General features: G+C 40.2%; 1 long non-coding RNA gene across 1 annotated transcript; it reads right to left on the minus strand.

The window, feature by feature from the left end:
* Positions 1 to 3,036: 3,036 nt before the first annotated feature.
* LOC111195976 (uncharacterized) lies at positions 3,037 to 22,857 on the minus strand. The gene is made up of 3 exons (XR_002651914.2): positions 22,783 to 22,857; positions 9,914 to 9,967; positions 3,037 to 3,163 (listed from the first exon to the last, which is right to left on the minus strand). It is a non-coding gene; the product is annotated as an uncharacterized LOC111195976 (long non-coding RNA).
* Positions 22,858 to 24,133: the final 1,276 nt, after the last annotated feature.

Genomic DNA, 24,133 nt, shown 5'->3' on the forward strand with positions numbered 1-24,133 from the left:
AGTTCTTTTGGGTGTGGTGGAGGGCATTTATAACCAAATAAAGGTACATTTGAGTTCATTTACTCCCCGTGTCTGTGTATCTCTGTGTGCTTCCTGCTATCGGGTCACAGTGGCCACGCCCCTAAACCCTGGGGCCGGTCAAAATATATAAACAATATCCTGGTAATATTGTAAAGAGAGAAAGTGTCAGTTGTTATGAGAGAGAGAGGGACGGCACTCTGATTGCTCTATTTTGGTGCAAACCAGCCTTATAATTTTTATTTGTGGGCAGAATTTTCAAGTGACCTCTCTCTTCTACTGTCTATCAGTTTTAAAGTGTTCAATTGATGCCTGATTAATGGATGCATAAAAATGCTCCAAAATTACCAATTAAATTAAGAAACAACCATAGGCTATCAGCAAATTTGATCTCACGATTATTTCCAACTATAATATTATGATACATAAAATTATGATACAGAATGGGCCAAAAGAAATAGTCCAAAGAATCCCAAAAATATTTTACATTGACCTTCATTAACATTTAGATGTCAACACAGTCCCGAGCAACAAATGTGTGCATCCAAGGTACAGAGGAAGTCTGGACTGTCAGCGGCCTGCTAGAATTCTTGCGCTAAAAGCATGTGTTGAATGGTCAACATCAGCATACATAAGACACCACAGCTTGATGTGAGGCATCAGCCTCAGAGCTGAGAGGAAATCAGGCCACTGCTGTGTGTTTTCACACACACACACACACACACACACATATAAACACAAACACACAGAGTCTACAGACTGAGCTAACTCCAGGGCAGAGATGTGCTCTGAAGTGGCCATGGGATGAGCAGGAGCAGTCACGAGTGTGTGTGTATGTATGTGTGTGTGTGTGTGTGTGTGTTCTGCTGAAATGCTAGGGCTGAGAGTAGGGCACGAGGCAGGCAGGGCAGTGTTCCTCCAGGAGGCCTCAACGGGGCAGAAAATTGGCATCTGCTAGTGGTCCGGTGAAGCTGTGTGTGAGCACCGCAGCCGCTGCCACTGTGCCTCACACCAGATGCGGCCTGAACACCTTTTTGGATTTCTGATTTAAATCATCATTATTTCAGCTTCATACAATGCTCAGTGCTTACACACACACACACGCACACATACCCAATACTCCCTGACTGCGAGAGCTGACCCACTTCAATCAAACCCAAAACCAGGTAGACCTTAAAAAGTGTTTAATGACAGAGGCAGTCCACAGGGAAATGGACAATGGGACATTAAGTGATAAGCAGCAACACTCTATACATTAAGCAGAGATGAGCCTTTTTTGAGAGTTTTTGGGAGATGGGAAGATATTGGAGTAGCTAGATGAATCCCACAGGGACATGAGGAGATTGTGACCAAAACTGAATTGAACCCATGAGCCTAGACCCCTGGAACTGTAAATCACACACACTACCTGTGTGGTCCTACCGAACTAAATGTATTTGTTGATTGTATATACACACACCAAAACATCTGATTTTACACTAGCAGTGTAATTGTACACAACATTGCCTAAAGTCTTCATTCGCATTTCGCTTTGCATTTGGTGATGTAAGGCTTGGATGCCGCTGTCGACCATGGAAACCCATTCCATGAAGCTCTCTACACTCTACTGTTCTTGAGCTAATCTAAAGGCCAAATGAAGTTTGGAGGTCTGTAGAGTTTGACTGTAGAAAGTTGGCAACCACTGTGCACTATGCTCCTTAGAATCCCTCAGCTGACCGCACCCTGACATTTTACGTTGACAGCGTGAGTTGACAGTAAGCTGTGGACTATTTACTGGTAGGAAAATTTCACGACTGTACTTGTTGCACAGTTGGGATCCTATCACTGAGCTCCTGATAGTGACCCAGGCCGTTTCTCAATCTGCGTTCTTGTCTGTAACATCATCAGTCGCAGCCCAAGTACTTTTCCATTTAGAAGATCGCAGTTAGCCAAGTACACAACAAAGACCCGGTTGTGTTCTTGATGCTCCCTCATTATAGAGGTTGCACAGAAGGTGACTTGTGTGGACTCCTTATAGTCCGATATCCCAGAATGCACTTCAGGTATACGTTTTGAAAACAGTACTGCTTTGTGATAAAATAAAGTTTGAAGTTAATTTCAGGCGAGAATGTAGTGATTTAGACTGCAGATATGTGGTTTATTTATTTAAAAAATGACTATGGGAAAATGGATATCTCCGTTTTCAAAACTACACTTTCCGTGCCCTGAGAAAGGTATTTAATCAAGTACGCAGCTGTTCTAATTACAGAATAAAAGCCCCGCGTCCTCCCGTCCTCGCTAGCCAAACCTAGTTTGTTCTTGTCAAGTACAAGAGTGCAAACTTGTGTACTCTGTATTGAGAAACGGCTCCATTCTTTCACTAATGTTAGTAGAAGCAGTCTGCTTGGTTTTATACACCTAAGGCCATGGAAGTGATTGGAACTTGAGTTCAATGATATGGATGGGTGAGCGACGAGTTCATTTTTAATTCAATAGATCTATGAAGTGTTACCTCATGACAACATGGAAACACTTACACTGTGTGAGTTATGAGGTGTTATCTTGTGATAGATGTTGAACACAGGTCATGACATGGCAATGGGACCAATGGCATCTGGATCTGGCATCTAGAATTGTCTGTACAAACCGACAGGCCCCCACATACATATACTAGTTCCTGTTCAATGGCATTGTATAGTGAAATGTTAGGGCTAGAAACTGACTGAGAACTTTATATATTATATTTTAAATGTTGGTGACTCAAACTTTCTCCAATTTGTAGTACCACTGCAGGACCCACATTGAGCCAATCAGGAAATCACAGACTGGCTGAGCCTGAGACTGGAAGAGCACCAATTTGGTAGGTACCAAATGCTCTTGCTTCTCTCTGGGTACGCTCTGTGTGTGTGTGTGTGTTCTAATTTGTAACGCTGACATTTTTAATCTACACTCATGATAATACTCACCATTGCCTTTTACTGCCTAATTCTGAGCTGGATTGTGTTGGGAGAGATGTTCTCCGCTATCTATCTCTCTCTCTCTCTCTCTCTCTCTCTCTCTCTCTCTCTCTCTCTCTCTCTCTCTCACTTTTCACTCTCATTCTCTGCTGCACAGCCCTCTGCTGGATTTAGCACGAGCGCTCACTCCCACCAGCAATGATAAAACACTGAAGAGGAAACAAAGGATGACACCTCGTAAAACATCACAGCATTACAGGTCGTTTCACCCACCACACACACACACAGCTTGCATTGCCGAGAGAGAGAAGTAAAACCCAGTCGATACATAAGGCCATAGAAGATGAAGATGAAGCCTGAATTTAAAAGTGATTATATCTGTACACACTGATCAATACAGTTCTACTCGTGCAGGTTATGGCAGGGACTGAACTCTTCCTGGGAACTCCTGACTGTAGCTGCAGTACCAGCACTGTCCTGCTTCATTATAGCAGTTTTTAAGAAGCACTACATTTCTTCTTCTTTCATTTTTTTGCCCACTTAAAACCTCTGTAATATAATCAAGAGGAAGATGGAGGATCACAAGCCAACAAACCAAGCTGAACTGCTTGAATACTTGCACCAGGAGTGCAGGCATAAAGTTATCCAAAAGCAGTGTGTAAGACTGGTGAAGGAGAACTGTGATTATAAACCAGGGTTATTCCACTAAATATTGATTTCTGAACTCTTAAAAGTTTATGAATATGATCATTTTTTCTTTGTATTATTTGAGATCTGCTTCTATTTTTTGTTAATTCAGCCATTTCTCTCTCTAAATGACAAAATCTTAATTTGGAATTTGGGAGAAATGTTGTCTGTAGTTTATAGAATAAAACAACAATGTTCATTTTATTCAAACATATACCAATAAATAGCAAAATCAGAGAAACTGATTTAGAAACTAAAGTGTTCTCTTAATTTTTTCCAGAGCTGTATATAAATGTGTCAATGTCTAGGCACCCAAGCACACTTACAATTACATTCTACACACAATCACTTACACTCTTCAAATCACACCAGTCAAAAGCAGAAGCCAATAGTGCACAGCGTACTCTCAACCAGAAACAACCATCCACCTAAAAGAGAGAAATTGACACAGCACAGTGCCAATCCATATATCTGTGCATACAGTCACACAAACATACATACTTACTTACATCACAATACATACACTGGACGGTGGGATGAAACCAGAGTACCTGGAGGAAACCCACACAGAAATGCGGCGAAAATGGAAACCCCAATGGGGACTTGAACCAGGGAACCCCAGCGCTGTTAGGCAAACGTGCTTACCACTAAGCCACCATGCCATCTTACTCACTTTACTAAAGTAAAAGGATTGAGAGTTTTAAACTTTATCAATCATACTGTTGACTCCCTAACCACTCTGTGGTTTCTCTGTATTACAAAAAAAAAAAAATATGCACAGGCGCACCTAATCAGCCTACCACAGTTTAGCCCCACCCTTCACACTGCAAGCCTCAGGAGAGTTTTAGCTCAGAGTGCTTTCTGAATAATGCACAATGAGGGCAACCATAAAATAGAGCTCATTTACATATACAATGACATGCCACATGGGACAGAAACGAGTATTGTGTCATGTCCCATGACTTTTGCCATATTTAATGGATCCTGAATGTGGATGTGTGTTCTGCCTGTGTAGCTTGTCTCTACACACATGGACAATTCTAGCTAGATACCATCGGTCACCATCATTACCACCCACTGCATTGTCTACTGTGAGTGAAATTTCCAATCATACAACCTAGTAAATGAACTTTATATGATTATAATCTTTTTAGAATTTACTTACTACTGCTACTCAATATTAGTGTACAGCTGCACAAAAAGCCTTTATGTGCACCTCAAGAAAAGAAAAGGGCAAAATTCAAGAAACACATAAATACGTAAATAAGCCCTATATTTGTGCTGTATATAAAATGCTGTATATAAATGTAATGACTGCACCTCAACTGAATAAAAACACAAGATACAAGAGAAATAGATATGAGTAGATATGAGCCCTTCAAATTACTAAGCAACTCCCCGCTGAACACACCTGATTCAGTAAATCAAGCCTTTGCGAAGCTCGTGAACGTTAAGGATCAGGTGGATATGATCAGGGCTGCAGGAAAACTCTACAGCATAATTAACAGGAGCAAAACAAATTAAGGCTCGGTTAATTGCACAGTGCTGCTGCAGACGATTAGTAAAACCCCTATTTTATGGTAATAAACACAAAGTGCTGTCTTGGAAAAAGGACTTTTTTCCTGTTGTTTTTTTTTTTTTTTTTTGGTAAAGTTTGGACGGTGGGTGCTTGTTACTCTCTCACTTTTACACGACTTTTTCTCTTGATGTGGTTGATGTGGCCGTCTCTCAACCCCCCCCCTCTCTCTCTCTCTCTCTCTTACTGTGTTTCTGTCTCTCTCTCTCTCTCTCCCTCTCTCTCTTACTGTGTTTCTGTTTCTCTCTCTCTCTCTCTCTCTGGCTGGCGAAGGTGTGTCTCTCTCTGTGTCAGAGTCGCTGTGCGATATGTGTGAAGATGGTGGGCACATGACAGATCAGGGCATTCAGGCCGCTGACATTCCTCCCAGCGAGCAGATCCATCCTGGGCTTAGGGTGAAAAATGCGGGCGCGCGCCGCTGCTCAGCCGCAGATGAATGGAGCTATCTGTCTTGTCACTGGGGGTCGGCAGAAGAGGTTACAGCCCTGGTGTACCTGGTCTCCGGTGCTGACGCCTGCACGCCTGCTTCTCTCTCCACCGGAGAAGCGAAGGGGGCGAGGAGGGGGCGAGAGAGAGAGAGAGAAAGAGAGAGAAGGAAAGGGAAGAATACTGCCCCATCAAGCACTTCTTCAGTCCCTCCAGAGCCCATATCACATCCCATCATCCTGCGGTCCTGCCGCCCTGAGCGCCAGGCTTGACACATCTATATGTTTCTCCCCCTGACCTTTCGGCGTCCTTTCTGCCAGTGCCTGTAAACCATAAGCTGATATATGAAGGCAATTTTTAGCGGTGCCACTTGTATCTGAGTGATTGCGCACACTTTACATTTCGGCGACCTGCCACTCTGCCACCTTCCTCAAGATCTCTTTATTTGCTTTCGCCCGGGCCGAGGCGGAGAAATTGCAAGAAAGGGAAGGAAAAAGAGAAAAGAAAGAGAAGAGGAGGAGGAGGAGGCCACCGCCGCCAATGCGGCCCGTTCTCAACCGCCCCCCGGGGCAACAAGCCTGCAGTTCATCAGTCCAGTGAGCCAAGCCCTCAGGCCAGGCCTGACCACTCGCAGCTGGGGAGTGCACGCATACACTCCCACACACACACACACACACACACACAGAACAACACACACACACACAAGAAGAGGAAGTGCAGCTCTATATAAACACAAAGGAGGAAGACACAATAACGTGAACTATAGAGATTTCGCTTTTGGTTAAGGCTTATGAAGGGCACACATCATCCTCATCCAGTTGCAGCTGAGTCTTTGGGACGTCTGTGTGAACCTGTGTGAGGCTGAGGATGCTCTCCGCAAATTTCTCTACTCTCTAATGTCTTTGAGACATTCTATAAGAATTAGAATAAGAATTCTGTATTTTCTGTATTTTAGTTTATTCGTTTCCAAGCAAGGGCTATTTTATACAGCTTCACATTTTTATTAAACAAAAAAAAAAGGGTTTTACAACTGGTTTTTGTTGTTTTCCTACATTCTACAAAACACCAGCTGCTATTTACACTGCTTAGACAAGACAAGACACGACAAGACAAGACAAGATGGAGGCCAGGACACACACCTGGAATGTGGCCTCCACCTTTAACCCATCCATGCAGTGGATGCAACACAGTGAGTTAAGAGCCTCGCTCAAGGGCCCAACAGTGCAGTGGCAGCTTGCCAAACACGGGCTATCAGACCCACAACCCTGTCATCAATAACCAGGTGCTTTAATCACTAAGCCACCACTGGCTTACTTCAAGAAAAACAGACAAATAGAATGTTAAAAAAAAAACATTATTTCTATGTTTTAACATAAATTGTTTCAACTTTTAATCATTGTGTAACACATATTAATTATCCAAGTGACAAGAATTCAGACTTACAGATGACAGTGGTCCACTTTTGGGAAATACACGTTTTTGCTTTAGTTTAGAAAAAAAATAAAAGACCACTTAAAAATGATGAGTTTCTTTGATTTTACTAAAATAAAAACCTCTGGAATATAATCAAGAGGAAGATGGAGGATCATAAGCCACCAAACCAAGCTGAACTGCTTGAATTGTTGCACCAGGAGTAAAGGCATACAGTTATTCAAAAGCAGTGTGTAAGACTGGTGGCGGAGAACATGCCAAGATGCATGAAAACTTTGATTAGAAACCAGGGTTATTCCACCAAATATTGAGTTCTGATTTCTTACAACTTTATAAATATGAACTGCATCTTTTTGTTATTTTAGTCAGTTAGTTCTGCAAATAAATGCTCTAAATGACAATCTTTTTATTAGAAATTTGGGAGAAATGTTGTCCGTAGTTCATAGAATAAACAACAATGTTTATTCTACTCAAACATGTACCTATAAATAGCAAAACCAGAGAAACTGATTCAGAGCTGCAGTATGTCATCACACAAGTGCAATCTCAGTAGCTCGTGCGCTATATACAATAAATGTATATATAATATTTATATAAAAAGCTACTGTTTCTGCTTACAACTATTGAGAAGGGCTTGTAAAAAAGTATAGTTGATACACATTTGTAATAACTCAAGCTGTACTACTATAATATATTTCTTTCAATAACTACCATCACCATTATTTACACATTTGATGGACGGATATTTGATAGTGTAACTATATAGAAATAGACTCTGTCACAGCAACTGGGGGTTAAACTGGACTGTAGTAGCTATGGTTCGTTTTGGTGATAAAACAGTAAAAAGCAAACCGAACTGAGCTACGGCACTGCAGTTTGAAGCAAATGTAAATAATAGAATGAAAAAATGAAACGTGAATGGCACCTTTACTGTAAAAATATTAGATTTACTAGAAAAAACTGGATATCATGTGGAAAAATCTGCTTTGCTTCTTTACTTTGTTAAGGCTGTGGAGTAAGCTCAATGATGGTGGTCTGAGACACTTGATCTGGGAGAAGGGGACATACCAAGATAAAACAAATATATATATATATATTTTTTTTTATGTGAATAGATTACCAGCTTTAATACACTTAATATAAAGTGGGGCTCAGAAATGCTTCCTTTTCATTATTAATCTACTTTTCTGGAGGTGCTAGTTTTCCCTAAGACAGCAGCTTTACACGAGAGATGGTGAAGGAATTTGTGTGGAGACTCATCCCGCTCCTCGAACAAAGCAGGAGGAGCCGCTTTCACCTTCAGCTCTTTTCAATTACACATGTTCACTGTCACATCTTAAAAGCCTGGGTCAGCCACGCTCCCATCTCGTCAGCGACGGCACTGACATCCCAACAAAGCAGTCATTAAGCACTGCCGCGCACTAGACAATTTCACTTTATTTGCTCTAGGGAGAGCTATCATAATATACTAAGCAGAGAAAAGCTGAGGAAAATTAACAATGCTAAAACGCCCAAAAGGAAAACTACTTACACAAATCTATTTCTGTTCCCCATCTCTCTTTTTTTTCTCCCCCTCTCCTCCTCTCTGCATTGTCGGTCCCCGTGTTTCTCCTTTAGCGTTCTGACACTTTAATCTGTTGTAACAACTTGGAAAAATAGCACTTTCATTCCCAACGATATAAATAAGGAATGATGTGCCAAAGAGAAGAAGATTTCATACTTTAGTAGGTTAAGACTGATGCAAACAAAGCTGTGATCATTAATTAAAAACTAGAAGAAAGAAAAGAATAATAATAATAATATATTTAAAAAAAAGAAAGAAAAGAAAACCCTTCACATTTAATTTGCATTTTGATTTGGAGTTGGATTTTTAGCAAGTTGACTGTTTTCCCCCTCTCACTCTCCCTCTCTCTCTCTCTCTCTCTCTCTCTCTCTCTTTCTCTAATATCTTTCAGGATCAAAGGCTTTCATTAGGTTTAACTCCTTGAAGCATTGTTTGCCTCCCAGGACTACAACAAAGTTCTTCAGTGTGCCAGATTCAGGAGAATAAAGAATTAGTTATTCCTGGACTAATTTGACATCAAACGGCGGAGAGTCAGGGTGGGAGAAGATAAAAGTGGCAATGGTGACCGGGAAAGATTAGCCATATGTTTCCACAGGCAGCACAGCACCCAGGGCACTGTACCTCACACACACACACACATAAACACACACAAGCACACACACTTTTACACCCTGGCCTAGAAAACACACCTCTCCAGCATGCTGAGAGCAGTCCAGGCAGAAACAGTCAGAGAGGAGGGTGGGAAGAAAACAGTACACTTATGTATTAATATAATATAATATAATATAATATAATATAATATAATAAAGATTGTTATTATTGTTATGATTGGTAACACTTTACAAAAGGGGAACATTAATTAACAATACTTACAACAGAATGTCTAAACTAATCAATTAACTCTCAACAGTTAAGACTTTATTAATCATCTTTTAACTAATGTCCCAATTAATTATTATAATTTACATATATTTTATAATGGCTTAACTATGTTATCAAGTGTGAATAAAGAATAAATAATTAGTTGAGACATTATTTAATCATTTAACAATGTTTATTATTATTATTATTATTATTATTATTGCAAGTACTGTAATCTGTGGCCCTTATTGTGTTTCCTTATTATTAAATTTATTGTTATGACTGACAAATGTGTGTGTGTGTGTGTGTGTGTGTGTGTGTGTGTGTGTGTGGAGGTATCCACCATTATTATTATTATTATTATTATTTATTTTTTTATTTTTTATAACTTGTATGTTTGTGTGCACCTTGTACCTTGCAATGAACTGGTGATTCCTGTCCTGCATCCATGACTCTGACCAGGATGAACTGGATAATGATAAGAAGAAGAATAAGAATAAGAAAAATTTGAAGAAGAAGAAGAAGAAGAATTAGAAGAAGAAGAAGAATCACAGTCAATGTATTATAATTATAAATCAGCATCACGGTTATTATAATTATTTTTTAATTAAAGTAATTAATTTATTTGTAGGGCATTTGTGATATCATGTGTTGGACTGGTACCCTGTCCAGAGGGTATTTCTGCTCTGTGCTTATTGATACTGGGTGTACAGTAAGTTCCAGGCCCAACTTAATCCTGACCTGGAAGAAGTGATTTATGTATTTGGTTGAATATAAATATGGTTGGATCAATGTATGGATAATAATAAAAATCACCATCATGGCTGTACTACTACTGCTGCTAAAAATAATAATAATAATCATCACCACCACCTGTATTATGATTTTTTTTTTATGAGTGTGTAGGTGGACTGATGTGCTGCCCAGGGTGTTCCTGCCCTGTGCCCAGTGATTCCATCTAAAGGTTCTGGAAAAGGTGCACAAGAGGTTGAGTAATGGATGGGATAAATAATAATAATAATAATAATAATAATAATAATAATAATAATAATAATAATAATAATAATGCTCAATTGGTTTTCATCATCATCACTATTGCTACACATCAATCATATTCCAATTGCGTTCATAATCATGAGCTAATGATCTATTCCTTCAATGTCCTAGTGAGCTGTCAGAGTGTAATATATAGAGATATCATATATGTGTGGGCAGTATGCAGATATCTCAGTGGATTAAAGCTCTATCACAGCTGTCTAAATGAACTCTTCATTCAGTTCACTCGTCATGCGCAGAGTCTTCTAATATAATTAGAGTTGTGAATGAATGTGACACAACTTAATCTATAACATTCCATTATAATTCACACTATCAGTACCTGAGCTCTGAGTACCTGAGAAACAGCTGCAATATATTCTTCTGTACGGAATGTATTCTAACTCCCATTATCAGTACCTGAGCTCTGAGTACCTGAGAAACAGCTGCAATATATTCTTCTATACAGAACATATTCTAACTCCCATTATCAGTACCTGAGCTCTGAGTACCTGAGCAACAGCTGCAATATATTCTTCTATACAAAACATATTCTAATTCTTACTATCAGTACCTGAGCTCTGAGTGCCTGAGCGACAGCTGCAATATATTCTTCTATACAGAATATATTCTAATTCTTACTATCAGTACCTGAGCACTGAGTACCTAAGCAACAGCTGCAATATATTCTTCTATACAGAACATATTCTAATTCTTACTATCAGTACCTGAGCACTGAGTACCTAAGCAACAGCTGCAATATATTCTTCTATACAGAACATATTCTAATTCTTACTATCAGTACCTGAGCTCTGAGTACCTGAGCAACAGCTGCAATATATTCTTCTATACAGAACATATTCTAATTCTTACTATCAGTACCTGAGCTCTGAGTACCTGAGCAACAGCTGCAATATATTCTTCTGTACGGAATGTATTCTAACTCCCACTATCAGTACCTGAGCTCTGAGTACCTGAGCAACAGCTGCAATATATTCTTCTTTACAAAACATATTCTAATCCCCACTATTAGTACCTGAGCGCTGAGTACCTGAGCAACAGCTGCAATATATTATTTTATACAGAACATATTCTAATTCCCATTATCAGTACCTGAGCTCTGAATACCTGAGTAACAGCTGCATCATTTTCTTTGAGACAGAACATATTCTAATTCCCACTATCAGTACCTGAGCAACAGCTGCAATATATTCTTCTATACAAAACATATTTTAAATCCCACTATCAGTACCTGAGCACTGAGTACCTGAGCAACAGCTGCAATATATTCTGCTGTACAGAACATATTCTAATTCCCACCTAACAGTACCTGAGCAACAACTGCAATATATTCTTATATACAGAACATATTCTAATTTCCACTATCAGTACCTGAGCACTGAGTACCTGAACAACAACTGCAATATATTCTCCTATACAGAACATATTCTAATTTCCACTATCAGTACCTAAGCACTGATTACCTGAACAACAGCTGTAACATATATGTTTGTATGCAGAACATAGTCTAATTTCCACTATCAGTACCTGAACATAGCTGTAACATATTCTTCTATAAAGAACATTTTCTAACTCCCACTATTAAAACCTGAGCAACAGCTGCAATATATTTTTCTGTAGAGAACATATTCTAATTCCCCTTATCAGTACCTGAGCACTGAGTACCTGAGCAACAGCTCATCATATTTTACTATACAGAATATATTCTAATTCCCACTATCAGTACCCAAGCACTGATTACCTATTTTTGTATACAGAACATATTCTAACTCCCACTATCAGTACCTGAGCACTGAGGACCTGAGCAACAGCTCATCATATTCTTCTATACAGAATATATTTTAATATATTTGAATCCCCACTATCAGGACCTGAGCAACAGCTGTAACATATTATTCTATACAGAAGACCTTTACTGCTGATACAGTGCTACTATTATGTCAGAGTCATTTCAATGCACACTAAATAGTGTGTATGTGTGTGTATGTGAGCGAGTGTGGTTGTTTGTGTGTGTGTGTGTGTGTGTGTGTGTGAGTGGTTGTTTGTGAGTGTGTGTGTGTGTGTGTGTAGAAGCGAGGTCACAGCTGTAGGAAGTGGTGCAGACGCTCATGGACAGTGTTTAGCCCGAGGTGAGTCAGTGTACAGTGGAGGTAGTCACAGAACCCAGGTCTCCTTAAACTCTACCTCAGTCTTACTTTACCTGCCCCCAAGCAAAAACACACACACGCGCGCGCACACACACACACACACACACACACACACACACACACACACACACCCTCTCTTGCTCACTCTCTATCCTTCTCTCATGGGGAATTCAAACCTGTACACAGTTAAACGAAGGACAGGAAATGCACACACACACACACACACACACACACACACACGCACCCTCACAATCTCCACTCACATCAAACTGGGAGAAGTGACAAGTGAGCACAGGATTATTTTCGCACTCTTTCCTGCGCACAATGAGGGAGCTGTGGGGAAAGAGCTGAATGAGTTAAATGGGCCAGTAGGGAAATAATTGCCTGAAGTCACAAAGTAAAATAAGCCATAATGGTCAAATATCCAGCAGCTCGAGAGCCCCTCCACTGGGCTGGAGAGTGAATCAGAAGTAATTGGATGCTAAGTCACTTATCCAAATATGCATCATCGATCACTGATTGTTCTTTCTGTCCTATCTTTTTATTACCATTTATTTAATTAGTCGTATTCGCTAACAACTCCTGAAAATGCACTACATGACTATTATTATTGCAATACTCTCTTCTTCACCCTTGTGGCCACTGTAAGTAGTCACTGTAAAAAAAAAAAAACTGCCTTGTGTTTAAGGCAGCAGTCTTTAAGATTTTGTGCTTTGTTTAAAATATAATAAGCAGTAGTATTTCTGAGTCAGGAAGTGACAGACTATTCTAAAAAAAAAAAAGGAAAATGCCATTTATGTGATTTTGCTACTGTTCCTGCAAAGCTATATATACCCCTCTAAATACAGTGTAGAGTGGTCTGGTAGGTTTTCCCTGGGGTTTTGTGGCCACAACAGCTTTTCCTGTTTACCTAAGCAAATGTGGCGCTGCTAATGATGCTGATACAAAAGCTACTTCGAACATGGAGATGCCTGAAAAGCAAACTGGCAAAAATGTCTCCATCTGCTCATAATCAAATGTTGAAATTGAAATTAAGAGAGCTGTCTAGCTAAAAAGGGAGTGCAAAAGAATCTTCGCTTAAATCACAATCATCCACTGTAACTAGAGACACCACAACAATGCATGTTTTAAAAGTACTTTTCCACATTTTAATGTTTTTTTATTAACAGTCAAATGTGTAGCATACAGGAAGTGAGCACATATGCCAACCCATATGGCGCCCAAGCAAGAAAAAGTTTGTAGTCTGCTACAGTTATTAAATAAAAAAAAAATAATAATAAAATGACCATCACCTACACCAAAGCATTGGTTATTCCGAGAAAGTTTATCAGAAATACCTTTGACTCCCAACTTGGGTGGCGCAATATATCGTGTAAGCATCGTTATCGTGATGTGCGCATGCACAATAGTCACATGGCAGGACGTGCGATGTCAATTAGGGCAATTAAATCAAACACGCCATGTTGCAATCTTTTGATTTTTGACACAAGAAGTAGATACACAGCGCTGTCTCTGTGTCTGTGTGAGTGACAGGCTGCTGCTGCCTGAGAAGTACAAGGGACAGGGAGCACGAGGGAAGGGGGGAAGGAGTAAACATGAGGTAACCGCATGGTCTCCATCCGCATGGCTGAGCACGTGCTTGTAAACGCACGTGTTGAAAGCTGTGCACCACAGTCCAGCACAGTTTTGCACAGATTTTTCCAGTTACATCTGCATTTACTCTTTTAATACCAGAAAAAAACGCTCTTAGTTACCTTTTAAAACGCCATTTAAATGCCTGATTAAAGAGCAGATTACTGTTGTTTTGCTGTTTTCTTTGGGGTTTGAGTGCTCGGCGTTGACTCAGCTCCTGATCGGTCCGGACGCGAGACAGAGAGCAGGAGGGGGCTGGGCTGGTGACGTCTTGGGCCCTGCATTGTTTAATATCGCGATTATATATCGTCGAAAAATGAACATTGCAATGTATTTTTTTTCCAACTATCAATTTAAGCCATATAAGCAAACTCCCTAAAATCCAGCCACGTTTATCTTTTTCACACTTTTGGGGTGGGACTTCTGGCGATCTTTGTTTGGGTGCAGGCATTTTTGACTGCTAGTGTGTGGGAGACGGCGGTGTCAAAGCCTGGGATGACAGGGGTGGAGAAGGGGGAAACAGAAGACGCAAGAAAGGAGGGGTGGTGTCTTGAGAGGGGAAGAGGGGATGCGGAGGTGTGGAGGGGAGGGCACGGGGGGCAGAGAAACCATCAGATGAGGAAGATGACGGCCCCCATCGCCCCGAGCTGCCAGATGGCACGGGATCAAACCCTCCAGAGGGATGGAACAAACACAAACATTTACTCGCATCCTGCACTGATGCGCGCACACAGACACACACACACACACACAGACACAAACGTATACTCACACACATATAAAAGTACATACAAACACTTACATACATGCACACTTAGCTACAAACACATGATATCTCTGCCTTTATGCCTTTCGTCTTTTTTTCCCTCTACTTTCTATATTAAATGGAAGGCCATATATATACAGTCTCTCTCATACACACACACATACATACACACACTCATGCACTCTTGAGCACAGACAAAACCCATAGCCCATTTCCCCCGTGCCCACATGAAAAAGCCGTCCATACCAAATCTGCTCTGCTCTGTGTAGCCTATGGCAGCGTTTCTACTTTATCTACTTGATATTCATATTTCAGAGCGCGTCTGTATATTATTTCTCTAGGATGTTTATGATTATCCGTTTTGAATATATTATCATAATTACAGCATTTTTTTGTTTATAGTCCATCAGTTTCCAGGTCTTGGGGACACTTGGGAGATTAAGGGATTCTGTCTATTTGTCTTTAGTTCGCTGTAATTCACTCTAAGAGGGCGAGAGTCATTAGACGACAGGAAACAAGCCACTCTCTCGTGTCTCTCAGCCTAAAGGTGAACTGGAATGATGTGTATTTTTGTGTTTTTGTCCGTAGCCGAGAATCAAGAATCTGAGTCCGAATGGGGGGCGGTTCGAGGTGGTCGGTTATGCATCACGTGGAACGTCATTTGAACGTGAATCCTGTTGATCTGGCTTGTGCCTGAGCGATGTCCGTGTCCGTGCTATCTGCGGTGGTAATGTAGAGTTCAAAGGCCTGGCCTGTCTGCTGTGTCTTTGGGAGAGGAGATCCAGCGATTCCACTTCCTGCAGAAACCTGTCCCAGGTCTGCGATAAGTTGGACAGAAATTCATGGGAGATTACCAGGCGGGCCTGCCAAGCCCTGCCGCAGCGCCTGTAATAGATACGCTCTAGCACTAAATCCTAAAAGGCCCCGCTACATCTGTCAAGCATGCCCTGAGAAGACTCCCCTAGTTCAGATGTTATCACTACTCCGCCTGCATCAAAAGATTTAGTGTCCACCCTGGAGGATGGTTATGTAGCGCGGTTTGCAGGGCAACACAACAAGCCAGGCAGACCAGGGGGAACGAGAGGCGAAGAGGGGAAGAGGGGTGGTGGGTTGTGGGGAAGGAAAGATGAGAAGGGGGGGGGGGTAGAGGCAAGGAGGTGGCGATAGCAGAGGAAAGAAGAAGAAGATAACAGAACGAAAAGCGAACAAAAACTGCTAGGGGAAGTAGACAGTAAGAGAGAAAAAAAAGGAATGAAAACAGAGGGACAGAAAAGTATGGCGGTGGCATTGTGACCAGGCTCTCCGGCACTCACCGTACCCTCATCCTCCTCTCAGCTTCCCCCTCGCCCACCTCCCCACCATGTAGAGCAGAGCAAACAACACTGGTGGTGGTGCAGTGTGGGAAAGACAGAGCGAGGGAGAGAAAGAGAGAGAGAGGGAGGTAAGGACAGAGAGACAAAAGAGAGACAGAGAAAGACAGAGGGAGGGAGAGAGAAAGGGAGCTACAGAAAGCGAGTGAAGAGCAACTGGCAGCTCTCTTTCCCCCCCTTCTTTCTTGGACTCCAGCTCGACTTTAATCTGTAGCCTTACCAGATCATTACAGGGCTACTGGCCCTCTGGGAGCCGGGGGAAAAACTGACACGAGCTGTCTTCTCCTCTCCCCAGCACTGCTTCATCTGGGCTCTATTAAAAAATTTAAAGAGCCTCCAGCAGGTTCTTAGCCCTGAAAATGGACAGTATCCAAGTGGCAAAGGGAGAGAGAGAGAACGAGCGAGCGAGAGGGAGAGAGGGAAAGAGAGAAAGAGCGAGAGAGAAAGGGAGGCAGAAGAGCTGGGGGGCTGGAGAGTCAGGCCGGGGCCCGAGCAGCGAGCGCAAGCCCAGACAGCTGCACCGGGAAGGGCTGGGAAGGCCCGCTGCGGCTCCAGCCCGGCCCGGCTGCTCCACGCCGCCATAAGAAAACATGATTATATTATTATTTCAGGGCCCGTGCGGTCTGCTCCTTGGCGCATGGGTGGGAGGGAGACGGCAAGGCATTTAGGGGATTAGGATACGTAGCGTCCCCACGGGTCAGCTGCTAATCAGAACCCTCACGAGATTTCGCCAAGATTTTTCTCTCCTTATGAATAATTTCACCAAAGGCAGAGAAAACGGGCACATTATTTAGAGAGGGAGAGAGGCTTTTGATGTATTTTTCCCTGAATAAGCACCGGTACTCGAGGATTTCTAGCCCTTCAGAGCAACAGGGACCGGCTTATTAAATGCTCCTGCTGCAATGCCTGCGAGCTAGTCGAGATTAATATCAGCGTAACCTGTTACTTAATTCATTATGGGGATACAGGCTAATTTGATTTGATATTATTTTAATAAAGTTCTGTGATATATAAGATTGTTTCAGGCTATCAAAATAATTTTCCAGTTATTACAGTTATTCAAGCAAGTCCTTTGATAGCAGCAGTTGGTCCTCGCCTGTCCTGAATACATTAGTCCTCCAATGATTCATCGCCGCTATGTTGAAACGTTAAGCCGGGGAAGCATTGTGTCAATGCGCAAATGTATTCTGGATGTCTCTGAAGAGAAGGGAGGGAGGGAGGGAGAGAGAAAGAGAAAAAGAGAGAGAGAGAAATATATATATATTTTTCTGATTGTGCCAGGCTTATTACATGTGTCATCTACGCAACGCACAATTTTTTAAGCTAATCTCTTCTTGAAGAACACGAGGAAAAAAAAAAAAAAACAGACGTGGACGCAAAAGGGGGCTAATTCGGTCCGTGCTCAGGGTGGCATCTTTCATTATTAAAGATCTTTGTTGTGTCCTACAGTATTATTATAGTCCTCCATGTACACAGAGGCCACTGGCCATCAGCAGCAGATAAAGAAAGAGAAAATGTGGCTGCTTCACGCAGAAGTGTGGAGGGGGGGGGGGTTGGGTAGGCATGGCAGTGGTTGGCATATATAATCACACGGTCCACACGGCATGCAGCGCTATATCACTATATGTAAATGTAGCCGTCGTCATGTTGACTGGAGCTGCTTTATATACGTACGAGATGCTCAGACTGATACTGTGATTTCCATTAGGACCCGAGTGAGGGTATACGCAGTCTGTGAGGGTTTGGCTGCCAGTCTGTCTGATTTTTATTTTATTTATTTATTTAATATTGTTTTGTGTGACAGCTGAGAGAGGGAGAGACTGTCTCCGTCAGACAAACGACCAGACAATGCTGAGGTGCTTCTTACACACCGATACTGTGTGTGTTTTATTTTTTTTCTAGTCACCAGTACCCAATGGATCAACTTGATATGAGTTGTAATTTAGTAGGTGTATTTGAAATGATCATTCAAAAGTAAAGCTTTTTTGTACTTACATTTTTACATTGGTCCAATCAAAGAAAACTCTTAAATAATTTGATTACTATATTTTTCTTTAATCCTTATTAATTTTTTCTTCAAGCTGAAGTTTTATTATCCTACTACCTCATCATGTCACAACAGATCACTCCTAGTCAACTGATTTTGCTAGTGGCCAAATGAGAACTCTTTTAGACAAATTGCAGTGTGTTTTGTACAGATTAGGCTAGTTAAAAAAAAATAATAATAATAAATAAATAAAGAGTTGTTATATGTTTGCACATTCGAGTTAAGGCAAGGCAGTTTTTTTTTATATAGCACCTTTTACACACAACAGTCATTCAAAGTGCTTTACACACTAGAAAATATTGTACAAAGAGAGTCACATATACATGTGAGAGAATAATAATAAAAATAGAATTAAACATATATTAAGAATAAAACATTATTCAAATATGATTAAAGCTATATATTTAAAAGAAGGTAATACAACAATGAATTAGAATAGAAGTGCCATTACAGTTTGAAAAAGAAATTTCTAAAAGAACTAAAATGAATGTAATTGGAGTATAAGATTAAATTTAAGACATGTAACAGAACAATGTTCTGAAAATTACAAGACATTATAATTAAAAGAATATGTAAGTCTGATTGTGAAGTATTAAGACTTTATGTTATTCTAACTCAATATAGTATTCTAACTCAATGAGTCTGAAAAGTTTGGCTGTACATGTTGCATAATCTGTTGTATTTAGATTTACTTCAAATCAAAATTATAGATTTGATTTAACTAATAAATAAATATAATATACAATTTAGGAGTATCATCTTTTAAGGAGTATAAACTTTTTTCATTTTTTTGTAAGTTAGTTCAGTGCACATTTATTAAATTTGTTATTAAAAATGGCTGCCTACCTTTTTATAGAACAGCGTGACATCAATCCTTAATTTCAAAGCATTCTATAGAGAGCGGAAATAATCAGTTTCGGTCCTGGAGGGCCAGAGTCCAGCACAGTTTGGTGATTTCCTGTTCAAACACACCTGTGTCAACTCATCTGTTAATTATCAGGTTTTGGAGGTGTGTTAGAACAGGGACATACTGGCAAACTAGCCTCAAAACTTCCTTTTCAAATGAAGATATTTTATTAGTCTATGAAAATATGTTAGTCAAATTGCTGGGATCTACATATAAATTTGACTAAGACAAGTGCTTTAATTATTGCAAATCGCATAAAAAACTAAGAAAATGGAAAACCTTGAATTACAACCTTAATGTATTAGTTAATACCTTGATTAACACTCTAGCTGAATGTCTGAATTTAAAGACTATATCTAGTGCTTTTATATACACTCATCACCTCATTAACAACATATTTTAAATTACCAACAGAGCTGAAAATCCTCCCCCTCTCTCTCTCTCTCTCTCAATGTCAATGCAGCTGTCTCTCGTAATCTCATTTGACTGGTGAACACAAGCTGTGAGGTGAAGGTTAAGAACTGAGGATTAATTAAAGTGGCAAGTAGAAACCAAAAGATTCGTATTCTTAACTGTAATTGAATATTGGTAAATAGTACGTTTTACAATATATTGTAATATATATTTCATTTGTAAAATATTTCCAAAGATTAGCTATACTGACAGTTCAGAGATCAGCCTTACCTTGGAAGAGTCATTAGCATGCTTTCAGCCAGGTGATATGCTCATAACAGCTTTAATAAAAATTACTCATGTAACTTTTGATTTGTTAGATTAAGACTGGTGAGCTTAATGTTTGTGTTCACACTTAAGGACCACCCTTTAACTCCCCTTCAAATTCTCTTTATTCTAGCCATGCCCACTGTAAGGCTGCTGCTTAGTATTTGCTTTTAATGTGGGAGATGTGGGAGATCCTACATGGACAGTAATCAATCTTAGAAAACACTTTAAAAATTATAATAATTAATAAGATTTGCTTCAAATTACTGAAAATATTTTTTACATTTTATTTAAATTAAGTGTTCCCTTGCGGGACAGATTCAGAAAACCCACCCTTTTTTAATACAGTTAAGTCAGAAAAAATGTGGACAGTGACACAATCTTCATCATTTGGTTTCTGAGTATAGACTTCCAGGTTTAATTCAAGCGGTTAACAAAACAATCCTCCTTGTTTCAGGAGCTCAAAAGTAATTTGAAAGAGTTTCTCAAAAGTTTATTTTATGGGCTCCAATGCTAGGATTGGATGGCAATTAACAGTAAATATGGATAACAACACAAAACTGCAAAACACTGCAAAAGCAATCTAGGAGTTATTTTTAAGCCAAAATAATGTGTTGAGTCATCATATATTGCATTTGCGTGGACCAAAACTTAAGGTAGAAAGACCCACAAACCAGCAACAACTGCGGTAAAGTTCTGGCAAAGCATAAAGGATAAAGAATGAAACCCAGGGTTTTAGTAATGTCCATGGGTTTCAGACTTCAGGGAGCCATAACCTGCAAATGATTCTCGACAAAGTATTAAAAATATGCATTTTATTTATGGTGAACTTTATTTAGAATTGTTTTGTTCAATCGCAGTGTAAAAGCATAAAGAACCCAAATTATGAAGATTGTGTCACTTTGCAAACATTTTTGGGCCTAACTGTAAGTTGTGAGGGGTTATCTTGTAAGGGAGGCTGAACACTGGTCTCATAGTGGTGGTCTTTAACTTTCCTCAGTCTGTAATGTCATGTGTTTACTCAGAATGTGCCATGCAGTGGTCATGCAATGTAGTAGGTGATAATGATAGTGACCAGCAACATCTGGCTAGAATTGCCCATGTGAACAGACGAGCAGCTTAAGCAAAAATCAGAGTCAGTGCGGGAAGCCCCACATGCATATCCCACAGGTCAATGCAGCATTTCTTAGCATGTTAGTGTAAAATTGGAATGCTATTCACTATTAATCAGCAACATTAGCCTAGCAGGTCCCATTGTAACCCAAAGAAGCTAAATATGACTCACTGCATCTGAGCTAAATGATAAACCCTGTTAATTCACCTTGGGTTACACTATTCCTCAAAGGTAGTCCCAGTGTTTCTTGCAATGACTGGACTCACAACATGTTACATAAGCCATGCTTGTTTACAGTGTGCAGTTGAGATAACTTGGTGGCTAGCACTGCCTCACGCAATCTAATCCAAGCTAATAATGTCAATATGTTTCATTCAGCTGCATTTTTTTTTCCAGGAAAGTCTTAGAAGACTCCAGCAGCTCTGCACACAATCAAGCCCAGGCTATTGGGGGATCAGAGTCAAACCCCTTCGTCTGGAGGAAATGGCCACCATTAAAGCAATATGCCCTGGTCTATGCTCTGCTCGCTGGAACAACACTCACATTGTGTGACCCTGACCACACTCGCCAAGGCCGGACTACCACACAGAGTAGCCCCAAATTCCTCACGCTATTTACCCCATGTGCAGCTCATTCCCTCTCCAAACCTCACTACAAGGAGGCCTACAACAAACCCTTAGGACCCTTAGCACAACATGCATGTGTGTGTGGGTACTTTCTACAAGTGTACAAGTCATGTAAAAACATTATTACAAACCTAAATATTGCTTATAAGACTACGACTTTGAGATTTTAAGTCATGGTTCAAGTAAAAACACAAGCACAACCATATTTTGGCCATGATGAGTTTCAAAGTAAATATCTTAAAATCTACAGAACGCTGGAATCACTATAGACGATTAAGAGAAACTAAACCTAAAAACTAAAAAAAGAATATTTGATTCACTTTTAGTAATTTCTGTATTTCTGAATTCATGCAATTAGGTTAAGTGACTGTTTTAATGAAATATGGTGCTTTTTAGGATTTGCCTTACATTTGGGTTGTCCAACCTTGATGAGTAAAACCTACACCCTTCCCACTGGTTCTTGGCACCATCTAATTGTGTGCTGCGTATATCTTCCAACCTGTACTTCACCATCAGTTTGTAGTCAGACCCCCAAGGCTACCTTCACCTATGTCTTCAGTAATCTACAGTGTATTGTACTTGCATGGCCTTTTGTTAACTGTTAATGTTATAGAAACTACTCATAACTAATTTTCAGAAATGGCAGTTGTTAATGAAAAAGTTATTGGAAGTGTGTCTTAAGTAGAAGCACCAAAGCAAATCTGGACCTTGAATCCAGTTTCCTACAGTTCTAGAGTTTGTTTTTCGCTGGAAATTTAGAGAAAAGGCAATGTAATCAATTGGCCACAAAGGTTACACATCCAGGACTGGATATGGAATTTAAACGTCCAGATTTAAAGACATCCATTTATTCTGAGTAAGCTAGACTCAAATATAGTAATTTTCCTTATTTACTTACAGTTAGGCCCATAAATATTTGGACAGTGACAAAATCTTCGTGGTTTGGGATCTTCCTGCCACCATACTGGATCTGAAATGAAACAAATGAGATGTGATTGAGATTTAATTCAATAGGTTAAATCGTTTACGAATTGCAAGGGGCTCAGAAGTAACATGTGCGCTTAGCTTAACTACTTAAGTTAAAGAAACTGCTTTAAAACTGTGAATCTGTCTAATATATTTTTAATTAGTTCACTTTCCTTGCATGATCTTCATTTGTTATTTTTTTTGCCAATGAATAGTAGTTATGAGTGATGCCATTACACATTTGTTAACTCATATGTTAAACATCTGTTGTTCCTTTTGAGTAGTTGAACTCATTAGGGTTAACAGTGTTGTCTCTCTACCAGTTAGCCATAAACTGGGTCAAAGGTTAAGCAACAGAACAACAGTTGGGGTCAGAGAGTGTTATTGTGTCTGGCGTGTGGTCAGAGAGGAGCAGAACGCCCTGATCTTTTCTAGTCAAAGCTTTTTTTGAGTCTGCAGGCCCTCGTGCTCAGCAAGCAAACGGCAGGAATTTCAGTCCACAATAAAAAAGTGGGAGAGATGAAGTGCCGTCTTCCATGCCGGTGACTGATTTAGTAGGAAAGGAGAAATTACTGAACTGACCAAACATGATTTGAGAAGAAAATACTTCCAAAGAAAAGCATTCCTCCGTGAAGAACAATAAAATATATAGCTATTTCCCCCAAGTCATTCTTTGAGGGAAGAATTTTCCATGGCAAGAATCAGTGATATTGTGGTTGGTTCTCTCTCTCTTTATCTGGGCCAAGTCCAAAGTGTAACTGACCGCAGAGCCATTTGTCAGAGTAGGGCTGTGTTTGTTCCTTTTCTTCCTGGACAGTTCTGCTGAAAAGAGGTCTCACCTGGGCCTGTGCAACTGAGTGCTGAGATTACCCCACGCTTCTGCTGAAGTACTGCATGTCACAGCCATCAGAGTTAGAAATATGGAGAGTCTGTGTTTATTTTGGGAATTCCAGGAGCCGTCTCCTTACATATGGTTTCGACAGGGTGATATAAAAGGTTGATTTATTGATACAACATCGGAATCGACGACGTACATCATCTAGCAAATAATAGGCTTCACGCTACGTGAAGAATGCATCTTTTCAATAGCGGCTTCTTCATTCGGAAAACCTTGAGCAGAGTCAGCCCAAGAAGCGAAAGAGCAAGAAAGGTTAAATGTGTCTTTGGGAAAAAAAAACAAAAAAACATCTGAAAGAAAGCTACAGAGAAAGGCCAGCGCTCTGCCTTGTCTTTAAAGAGATGCAATGCCCCTAATGCATGGAGGTAGTATAGTGTGCCTTTCC

The sequence above is a fragment of the Astyanax mexicanus genome, chromosome 7, assembly GCF_023375975.1.
Source record: "Astyanax mexicanus isolate ESR-SI-001 chromosome 7, AstMex3_surface, whole genome shotgun sequence".
NCBI lineage: Eukaryota > Metazoa > Chordata > Actinopteri > Characiformes > Acestrorhamphidae > Astyanax > Astyanax mexicanus.